This window comes from Balaenoptera physalus, assembly GCF_965194825.1.
Source record: "Balaenoptera physalus genome assembly, chromosome: 14".
NCBI classification, from domain to species: Eukaryota; Metazoa; Chordata; class Mammalia; order Artiodactyla; family Balaenopteridae; genus Balaenoptera; species Balaenoptera physalus.
In genome coordinates this window covers 35,474,137-35,483,872 of record NC_138893.1, presented here as the reverse complement: position 1 = coordinate 35,483,872, position 9,736 = coordinate 35,474,137, and the positions used below count along the sequence as shown (strand labels likewise).

The following is a 9,736-nucleotide window of genomic DNA, read 5'->3' as shown; positions in this document are numbered from 1 at the left end:
CACCCAGATATCTTTAGGGAAAAAAAAGTGGTAAGGACTAGAGAATTGAATTATCAGTTCTTTGGCACTATACATAATCATATTAGAAAGCTGTGCCATAAAGTATAATGCTTTATGAAAAAGGAAATTGTTATCTTTTCCTAGCCCTTATAATGTAGTTTCAAGATTGTATTATACTGTTAATGTATTAGAGGAAGCCTAGAAACTAGGGGAAACTGATAGACTAAGTTTTAAAATTCCTGGAAATATGTTGGATAAAATGCCTAGCATAATTAATGATGAGTCTAACTAGTGGTATTTCACCTATGTAGACATTAAAACAAATACAGCCACCACACTGGAGCTTTCAGACTCACAGCTATTTATATGTTTCATGGACAAAGCTGTAACTGACAATAAGAAGTGAGAAAACAAAATCTTCTTTTCAACAGAGGAATTTCTAACTCTCTTCCATCACCAGCCTTCCTCTGCTCCCCCCTCCCCAACCCCCTATTTCTCTCAGTGATAACTTTCCTGATTTGTCTTTCATTTCACATTTTCCTTTTCTTTCTTGCTTTTTCCCTCCCTTTTGCTCATCATGTATATAAATCCAAATACTGAGATACTGTTTTTTTAAAAAATTTACTAGCTTTAAGGATTCAGCTTTAAAAAATCTAATATCAAATAATTCTGTGGTCAGACGATATTTTTTCAGATTCAGCATGTTAAAAAAAGTGTCATTGTTAAACTGCTTAAGGTACAGAGATAAATGACTTCATTCCCTTTGTGCTATGAGGATTCCCCTGAGACATGTGTTCTGGTTCATGTCTGAGCCCCTTTAAACTTGCTCTAGTGTAGTGCATGTTTATTTCAAGTTTAACAGTCTTTGCCTTTCTCCAGCTTTCACTCTTGTCAATCTTGATATGAGACTCCCTTTCTGCCCAAAAGGTCTAGACAACGAATTCCATGCCACTTGACATCTCGGTTCTCACCTTTTCCAACTTTGCCTGTATTTATAGGTGTCAGAATAAATTTCCAGCTTATTTTCCAAAATTGCACACACTTTTCACTTTCTGCCTTGCATTATTATTATTATTTCTGCACCTGTCTTATCTTTAGTTTTTGGAGAGCTGAATCCCATAATTCCTGGAACTACACTTTGCAAATAATAAGCAAAATAAGTGACTAAGTATATGAGTACCTATTAAACGTTAAAGATGCTTTAAAGACATTTAATCCAGTGCTTCTTGGATGTCAGATTTCACAGATTGGGGAAATTAGAAGGTGGGTGACTTAGAATTGCCAGTTTTTATTTTGCCAAGAAGTATAAACGAACAATTATCTTCTATCATCATTTCATAAAACACAGTATAAAAACAAAATGGGGTTTATAAATAAAGTTCAACATGCACAAACAAAATTCAAAGGACATAATGTCAGGATAAAAGATTGGTCCTTCCCCCAAGCAGATATGTCAACTTTAAAATAATTTGTGTATTTTATTCTCCTTGCTTTTCTCATTTAGCAGCAGGCAGCTGAAATCTTCATATTGTACTGGCACAGTCTGTGTATTTTAGAAATCACTGAGGTAGTCTGACCTTCCACTCAATGAAAGCATCCTCTTTAAACCACCTTGGATAAGATATGCTTGTTTCACATCAGCCTTCAGACAGTTTCCTGACTCTTGCTTGAGATTAGTGATAGGTGGGGAAAAGGATCGCAGTGGGAGGTCCCCCAAAATCTGCCGTCTACCCTTCTGGCACTTAGAGAAAGGCAGATGTGTAAAAGAAAGCAAGGCTTTTTATTCTGCAGTGGAATATATATTAAAACAAGGTGCTAGTGAAAACTGAGACTTTTCTGCACTCTTTGTTGTTTCATTCTTCCATTTTGGGCAGAGGGTAAGAGTGGGTGTATGTCAAAGGTGGTTTTTCCCAGTATTTCCAACTAAACCCCAAACTTGAAAAGATTATTCAGATGAATTTAGAAATAACCCATTTTATATTTTAACTTTTTATTTGGAAATAATTTAAGAATCACAGGAATTTGCAAAAATAGTGGAGTTCCCATATATCCTTCACCTATCTTGCCCCAATGATAATACCTTATATAACCATAGTACCTTAGGGAACTGACATTGGTACAATGCTATTAACTAAACTATAGGCCCTGTTCAGATTTTATCAGTTTTTACATGTACCCCCCCCCCTTTTTTTGATGTGTAGTATTATATCACATGTATAGGTTCATGTAACCACCAACACTATCCAGTACAGAAGCATTCCATCACCACAATGAAACACTCTTGGGTACCCCTTTACATTGCAAATTTTTAATAATATGTTTTATTAGCATAGGGTGATCATAACCATATTCATTTAAACTCAAGAGGTGAAGGGTGGAATTTTCTGAGAGCTGGAATTGGAGGGTACACTTTGAGCCATAGAGAGCTGGAGTAACATTGGAGTTTCTGGTGATACCCTTACTGCCTTGCCCAGCCTTAGATTTACCCAAGGTATGGATGGTGAATCAAAGATCATGGGAGAGTCAGTGAATGAGAGATCATGGAAAATGGTTGAGAAGAAAATGAGCCAATCCCAGAGGCAAAGCCATAAGCCAAGAAGAATTGTGCTGGAACCTTTTAGATAGGACTTGTTAGGGGTTATTACAAGTTCTGTGGGGCTTAAACATAAATGACTTGGGTAAATATTCATTTAGAAGGGGGATCAAGCAAATGAAGGGCCCTGAAAGTTAAGTGAATCTGCCTCTGGACTAGTCTTTAAATGAAGAATTCTTAACTAAATAGATTCATTAATTTGTATACTTCTTTAAAATTATAAATACCCACCCAGAAAGACTTAAGCAGACACTTAGTTAGCCATGGGGTGAATTAGTTTCATCAGCTTCTCTGGATCTTTTACTAGGTTGTGGGGAGGATAAGAGGTCATTTTTGAGCACCAGATATGGAGTCCTTGGGTAGGTCACAGGGGACCCTGGGGCACAAACACTGCAGTCATTGGGGACAGGGAGAGACAGACAGAAATATGAAAATGACAGATATCTTTGCCTCTTTCACAGTTTGACTATAACTGGCCTTCTTTTTAAGGAAGCACATGGTTAAAATGCTAGACATCAACCACTTGCACACACTAGAAACATTTATGGAATGTTTTTGTCTAAGGTAAAGACACTCGGTGAGCCCGTCTCTCCACTAAGAATCTGATATCACAAAATCTAAAGAAGTCAGACTTCTCATGACTGTTTGGAAAAGAGTACCAATGTCTAAGTGATAAACAGGGTGGTTACAAAAACAATGTACATTTTTCAAAATGAAATTAAATGTAATGTATATAAAGCACAAAGCCTCTCATATAGCAGATCTTCAATAAATGGTAGGTATTATTATCATCATTTTATTTATATTATCTCCTTTAATCCACCTGAAAACATTGGGAAGTATCCATTATTATCCCCATTTTCACAGAAGTGGAAACAAGGTAAGAAAAAATAAACACTTTCCATTAGATCACAGAGTGAGGTGAGATTTCATTTCAGTCTTCTGATTCTAGTTTTAGTTTTAAGTCCTTTTCCCTGTGATACAGTAGTCTCCCAGATTGAGAGATCTTACCTCCTTGTTTTCCTTGTTATTATAGTTATAATTTCCTTATTAACTTTCCCCCATCTTTCAATCTCAGATAATGTATATTCTTTTCTATGCTATTATTTAGTACCCTCTTAAGGAAATGCTGAAACCTGGGCAAAGGCTAACTTGGTTTCTATCCAAGACTTCCTCTTAACTCTGGACTTACAAGCAAGAAAGGTTTACTGACCCCTGTCTCAGACTCATAATCCATCTCCAGTCACCTCCCCCCCCCCCAATTCCCTTTCCCCAGCCTTTTTATTCAATAAAACTTTATTGAACACTATTATATCCCTATAGACTTAGATGCTGGGAATGAAAAGAAGCAAGACGAGATCCTTGACGTCCACGATTTTCACTTGAGTAACAAGACAGGCACCTAGACAATTAACCGTAATGCGAGGAAAAGGATCAGATGAAATGGAATCATTGCGAAAGCGATGGATGCCGACAGGACCATAGTTACTCTTATGACAGGACACGTGAAGTGGCGTTTGAGCTGGTCCTTGAAAGAAAAGGAAGAATAAGGAGAAAAGTTGTTCAAGCAGCAGAAGCAAAGGGTGAGAACGCTGAGCATCACGGGCAAGCCACGCACGCGCCGCCAGTGGTCCATCACGCGGAGCCGAGCGCTCCCGACCGGAGGCAGGGAGCCCGGAGAGACAGGGGGGACCAAATCACAAAAGGGCCTCTGCCTCGCTTAGGAGTTGGGCTAAGCAGCCGAAGCCCGGCAAAGGATTTTAAGCAGAGATGTGATATAATCACATTTTTCCCCCTGAAAATAAAGACCATTCTGGTGTTAGTGTGGAGAATGGATTAAAAGGGTGAGAGATTGGAAACTGGAAGATCGCTTTAGAGGCCAACTTTTACAATAGCCTCTTCCCTCTAGGAAATAAACTCATCTACCTCCTGGTGAGGCTCAAATTAGGAAGAAAAGGGTGAGTTCTTTTTTTTTCCTGTGAAAAACTAAGGATGAAAGTGGAGATGCTTCACCACAACGGGTGCTTTAATTGAAATTTCTTACGTTAAGGACAGTTCTAAAAACTGCAACTCGCTTAAATTTGATTTTTTTTTTCGTCAGACAACTTTTTCCGGGACCTCTTGTGTTCAGACATCTTCATGGGGTGCTTGAGGGGGAAATGGACAAGAAATGCTATGAGAGGATCTAGTGAAATTAATCATTTTTTTTCCAGTATGACATAGCCCTTCACTAAAGTGCTAAAAGAATGATTATTTTTAAGCAGAAGAAACAAATTTTAGAAGTAATTCTTTAGTTTCAGCTAGAAAGCCTGACAGCTGCTGTTCTACTACTTGATGGCACTGAAGTTTTTTGTATTTATCTATATCTGCCTCACAGGATGAGCCACATAAAAAGCAACTACCTCCAATACCTAGCGCTAACGGTTTAATTTGACAATTTGTAGATGGTATTCTTATATTACCCTTTAGGACCTTAATAATTAGTTTTTCTTTAGTGCAGTATTAAAGCATTAAAGGTCATAAATTCCACAGTCACCTGTATCCATTTATTGCTAATTTATTATGGAACATATCATAAAACTTTCCTTGACATATAGGCCTCTTCATAACTATAAATCTTTTTTCAACTGTTTAGATAACTTATGCTTAAGTTCAAGAAGAGACCTCTAGGAGCAAATATTTAAAACATCTATTTATTTCCCATTAACGGTGCCATGTGAAGTATTCATTTCCATTCAGTATATTTATCACTTCAAACCGTTATAAAGATAAATTTGTTTTCAAGAGGGAAAAATGTTAAATGTCAAGTAGCTGTTTTACTAAGTGCTTTAAAATGTCCAGATGAATAAAGCGATCTTTCTAGTTAGTATATAACACACAAAAAAATGTTTCCATTGAGATTAAATTTGTCACTAGTAACCTCCATTAAGCTTAAAAACTTTTCCAACTTGAAGGCTGTCCTTTCAGATGACAAATGTATCATGTTATTTGACAGAGAGGTGGTTTCCTTTTGTTTTAGCTATAGAGATGATAATGTAGTAAAAAAAAAAAACTCACAGTTACCGAATGCATTTACCTTACTGCTTAAACTTCTGTATGGATGCATATTTATGGCGCACACATTCAGAAAGGGAGAGGAGAAAATCAACTTGCTGGAAAACCAGTTTGTCAAGTGAGCAATTTGCTGAAAATCAAATCATTTCCATTAACTTTGTCTAATACTATCAGTAACCATGATGCATGAGATGGTTGCAATACCTTTAGGGATTTTTTTTTCTTTCAAAACTTTCATTTGGCTTTAGATTTTCTGCAGCTGCAGTGGTTAGCCAAACCAGAATATCATAGGTTTTACCATAGTCTGACTTTAAGAAAGAAAAATATCTTGTGTATTTCAAATTACGAATGTAATTGTATTGACTTCTTATGATTTATAAACAATGGGATGGGTTTTTATTTTAACATATTTTCAAGCCAGCCTTCTCTGCTTCTCTTAATTCGCTGTTAATCAGTCAACATGAACATTTTGCATGTGCTTTAAGCTTCTGTGAAGTGCTCAATGTCTCAAATATTAGACACCTGAAACTTGACCTATAACTGAACTGCACTGACAAGTCCACTGCAAATGGCCAGGGTGAAAAAAAAATACAACAAAACTAAAACTGAACTAAAACCAAAACTTTGATAAACTCTTGAACACTTGAGCCACGTGATTTGCTGAAATCTTGCTTCCTAACAGAAACCATGGGGTCATGTCCTCTGGACAGCGTGTCCACATGCAGGAGTGAAGTGAAGATACAAAGAGGGGGTTACTATACTTACTGTGAGTGGAAGAACCTCAAATTCAAAATACATTAGCCATAAATAATTATGCAAGAAAGAGTAACCTGGTAACAAATCCTTAAAGAACACTAAAAGATGAAAAAAGTAAGGCCAAAACAAACAAACAAATAACTAGGAAGATACAGGGGCCACCACATTGTAAATTACATTTTGGCCTCTAGTTGATAAACATAACAAGTTGAAGTTGCTGTGTGACAGGAAGTTAGTAAAATCATCTAAGAAAGGCTCAAGGGTCAGTCAGAATAGAAAAAAGGAATTTATAAAAAACTTTTTAGGGCTTCCTTAAAGTGGCAGAGTGGTTAAGAATCCGCCTGCCAATGCAGGGGACACGGGTTCGAGCCCTGGTCTGGGAAGATTCCACATGCCACGGAGCCACCCAGCCCGTGCGCCACAACTACTGAGCCTGCGCTCTAGAGTCCGCGAGCCACAACTACTGAGCCCACGTGCTGCAACTACTGAAGCCCGTGTGCCTAGAGCCCGTGCTCTGCAACAAAGAATAGCCCCTGCTCACTGCAACTAGAGAAAGCCCAGGTGCAGCTACGAAGATCCAACGCAGCCAAAAAAATAAAATAAATAAATTTTTAAAAAATACTTTTTAAACTTGTATTGTGTTAGTCTGCTTGGGCTGCCATAACAGAATACCACAGACTGGGTAATTTAAATACAGAAATTTATCTTCTCATAGGTCTGGTGACTGGAAATCTAAAATCAAGGTTCTGGCAGACTTGGTTTTTTATGAGATCTTTCTTCCTTGCTTGCAGGTAGCACCTTGTCACTGGTCTCACGTAGCCTTTCCTCCGTGTGTGAACATTCCTGGGGTCTCTTCCTCTTCTTGTAAGGACACTAGTCCTATTAGATTAGGAATCCTTCCTTAGGACCTTATTTTACCTTAATTACCTCCTTAGAGGCCCCATCTCTAAATACAGTCCAACTAGGGGTTAGGGCTTCACCCTATAAATTTGTTGGAGATACGATTCAGCCCATAACAGTATGAACTACAACATTTCTGTATTAAAAGTCATAAGTCCCACAGTCACCTGTATTCATTTATTGCTTAACCAATAGTTACTGAAAATTTTGGTTCCTTTTCCAAATATTAAGAATATTCACAAGACTAAATCACCCTATGATCTCTAGGTTTTGATAAATTTAACATTCCTGTTAAAACTGTAGAAATCATCCCCTCCATCACCAATTTATATAAACTTTATGATAGGCAATAATATCAAATTTTGAAAAGTTTTGGTGGTAAATTTTATAGATTTGGCAAGTTGGTAATTCAGAGAATTATTACTATTTGTAAATTATCCTTTGGCCACAGAGAAGTACATTAGGAATAGTAGTAGTCTCACCAATAGCACATTTGGCAGCCCAATGCTCTTGTGTGTGGTGGTGGCTACATGAGGCCTCCAGAATTTTTTGGATCTCATTTTAAATATCCCTAAGAGCTGTATGGTCCTAAGAATAGGAAAGAATGCAAGATTCTATCAGGTTAGATAGAAAAGGCATTGTATAGCTAAGGCTCTCATTGGATCCAAAGGTCTTTAGTATTTTGAAACATGTGTATAAACCATAAGAGCCAAAGAAATGAAAAATCTAGTCAAGGGCTCAACTTGGGCAAGCGTTTCAGAGTTCTGTGAGTAGACAAAGAACTAGGCAATATGAACTGAGACCAATCACCTTCACATTTAAAAAAATATTTTTCAGAGCCTTATTGACTTATAATTTCCTTATGATACAATTCATTCATTTAAAATGTACAATTCAGTGGCTTTTAGTTTATTTGCAGATATATGCAATCATCACCACAGTCAATTTTGGAACAATTTCATCATCTCAAAAAGAAACCTTGAACCTTTAGCTATCAGCCCCCTATCTCCGCATAATTCTCCCCCCCAGCCCCAAGCAACCACTAATCTACTTTCTATCTCTATAAATTTTTTCCTGTTCTGGATTTTCATATGAATAGAATCATATGACATATTTTTTTTTGTGACTGACTTCTTTCACTTAGCATGATGTTTTCAAGGTTCATCCATGTTATTAGCATGTATCAGTACTTCATTTTTCTTCTGGCTTCAAGTGTTTTTTATCTTTGATTTTCTACAGTTAGCATAGGATATGCCTAGATTTGGGGCATTTATCCTGCTTGGTATTCTCTAAGCTTCCTGGATATCTGACATTAATTTGGGGAAATTCATAGTCATTATTGCTTCCAAAGTGTCTTCTGTTCCTTTCTCTCTTCTCTTTCTGATATTACCATTGTGCATATATTACACCTTTGGTAGTTGCTCATGGTCCTTGAATATTCTGTTCCATCTTCAGTGTTTTTGCTCTTTGCTTTTCAGTTTGGGAAGTTTCTATTGACATATCCGCATACGGTAACTCTACATTTAGTCATCTGAGGAACTGCTAGGCTGTTTTACTTTCTCATCAGCGGTGCAGGAGGGTTCTTATTTCCACACATCTTCATCATTGCTGGTCGTTATCAAACTTTTTGATTCTTAACATAATTAAAAACACTTTTTAATTGTGGTAAAATATACATAACATAAAATTTACCGTAGCAACCATGTTTAAGTGTACAGTTCAGTAATCTTAAGTACATTAACATTGTTAAGAAGCTAGTCTCCAGAACTCTTTCTATCTTGTAAAACCAGAACTCTCTATACCCATTAAATGTCAACCTCCCGTCTCCCTGGAAACCACAGTTCATACTTTTTGCCTCTATGAATTTGACTACTCTAAGTACCTCGTATAAGTAGAATCATATAATATTTTTCCTTTTTGTGACTGGGTTATTTCACCTAGAATAATGTTCTCAAGGTCCACCCATGTTGAGGCACGTATCAAACTTTCCTTCCTTTTTAAGACTGAATAATATTCCATTGTATGTATATACCACATTTTATTTATCCATTCATCCATCAATGGACACATATGTTGCTTCTACTTTTTGGTTATTATGAATAATATTGCCATGAATATGGGTGTTCAAATATCTCTTAGAGACCCTGCTTTCAGTTCTTTTACGTATGCACCCAGAAGTGAAATTGTTGGATCATGTAGTATAATTCTATTTCAAATTTTTTGAGGAACAGCCATACTGTTTTCCATAGTGGCTGCACCATTTCACATTCCCACCAACAGTGCACAAGTGTTCCAATTTCTTCCCATTCTTGCCAGCACTTGTTATTTTCTGTTTGTTTGGTTTTGACACTAGCCATCATAGTGGATGTAAAGTATATCTTATTGTGGTTTTTATTTGCATTTCCCTAATGATTAGTGATGTTGAGCTCACCT

At 36.9% G+C, this 9,736-nt stretch overlaps 1 long non-coding RNA gene across 1 annotated transcript in view; it reads right to left on the bottom strand.

The window, feature by feature from the left end:
• The window catches only part of LOC309642837, a 259,826-nt gene that overhangs the window by 69,257 nt on the left and 180,833 nt on the right, over nt 1-9,736 (bottom strand). The gene's annotated exons all lie outside the window — the stretch shown is intronic.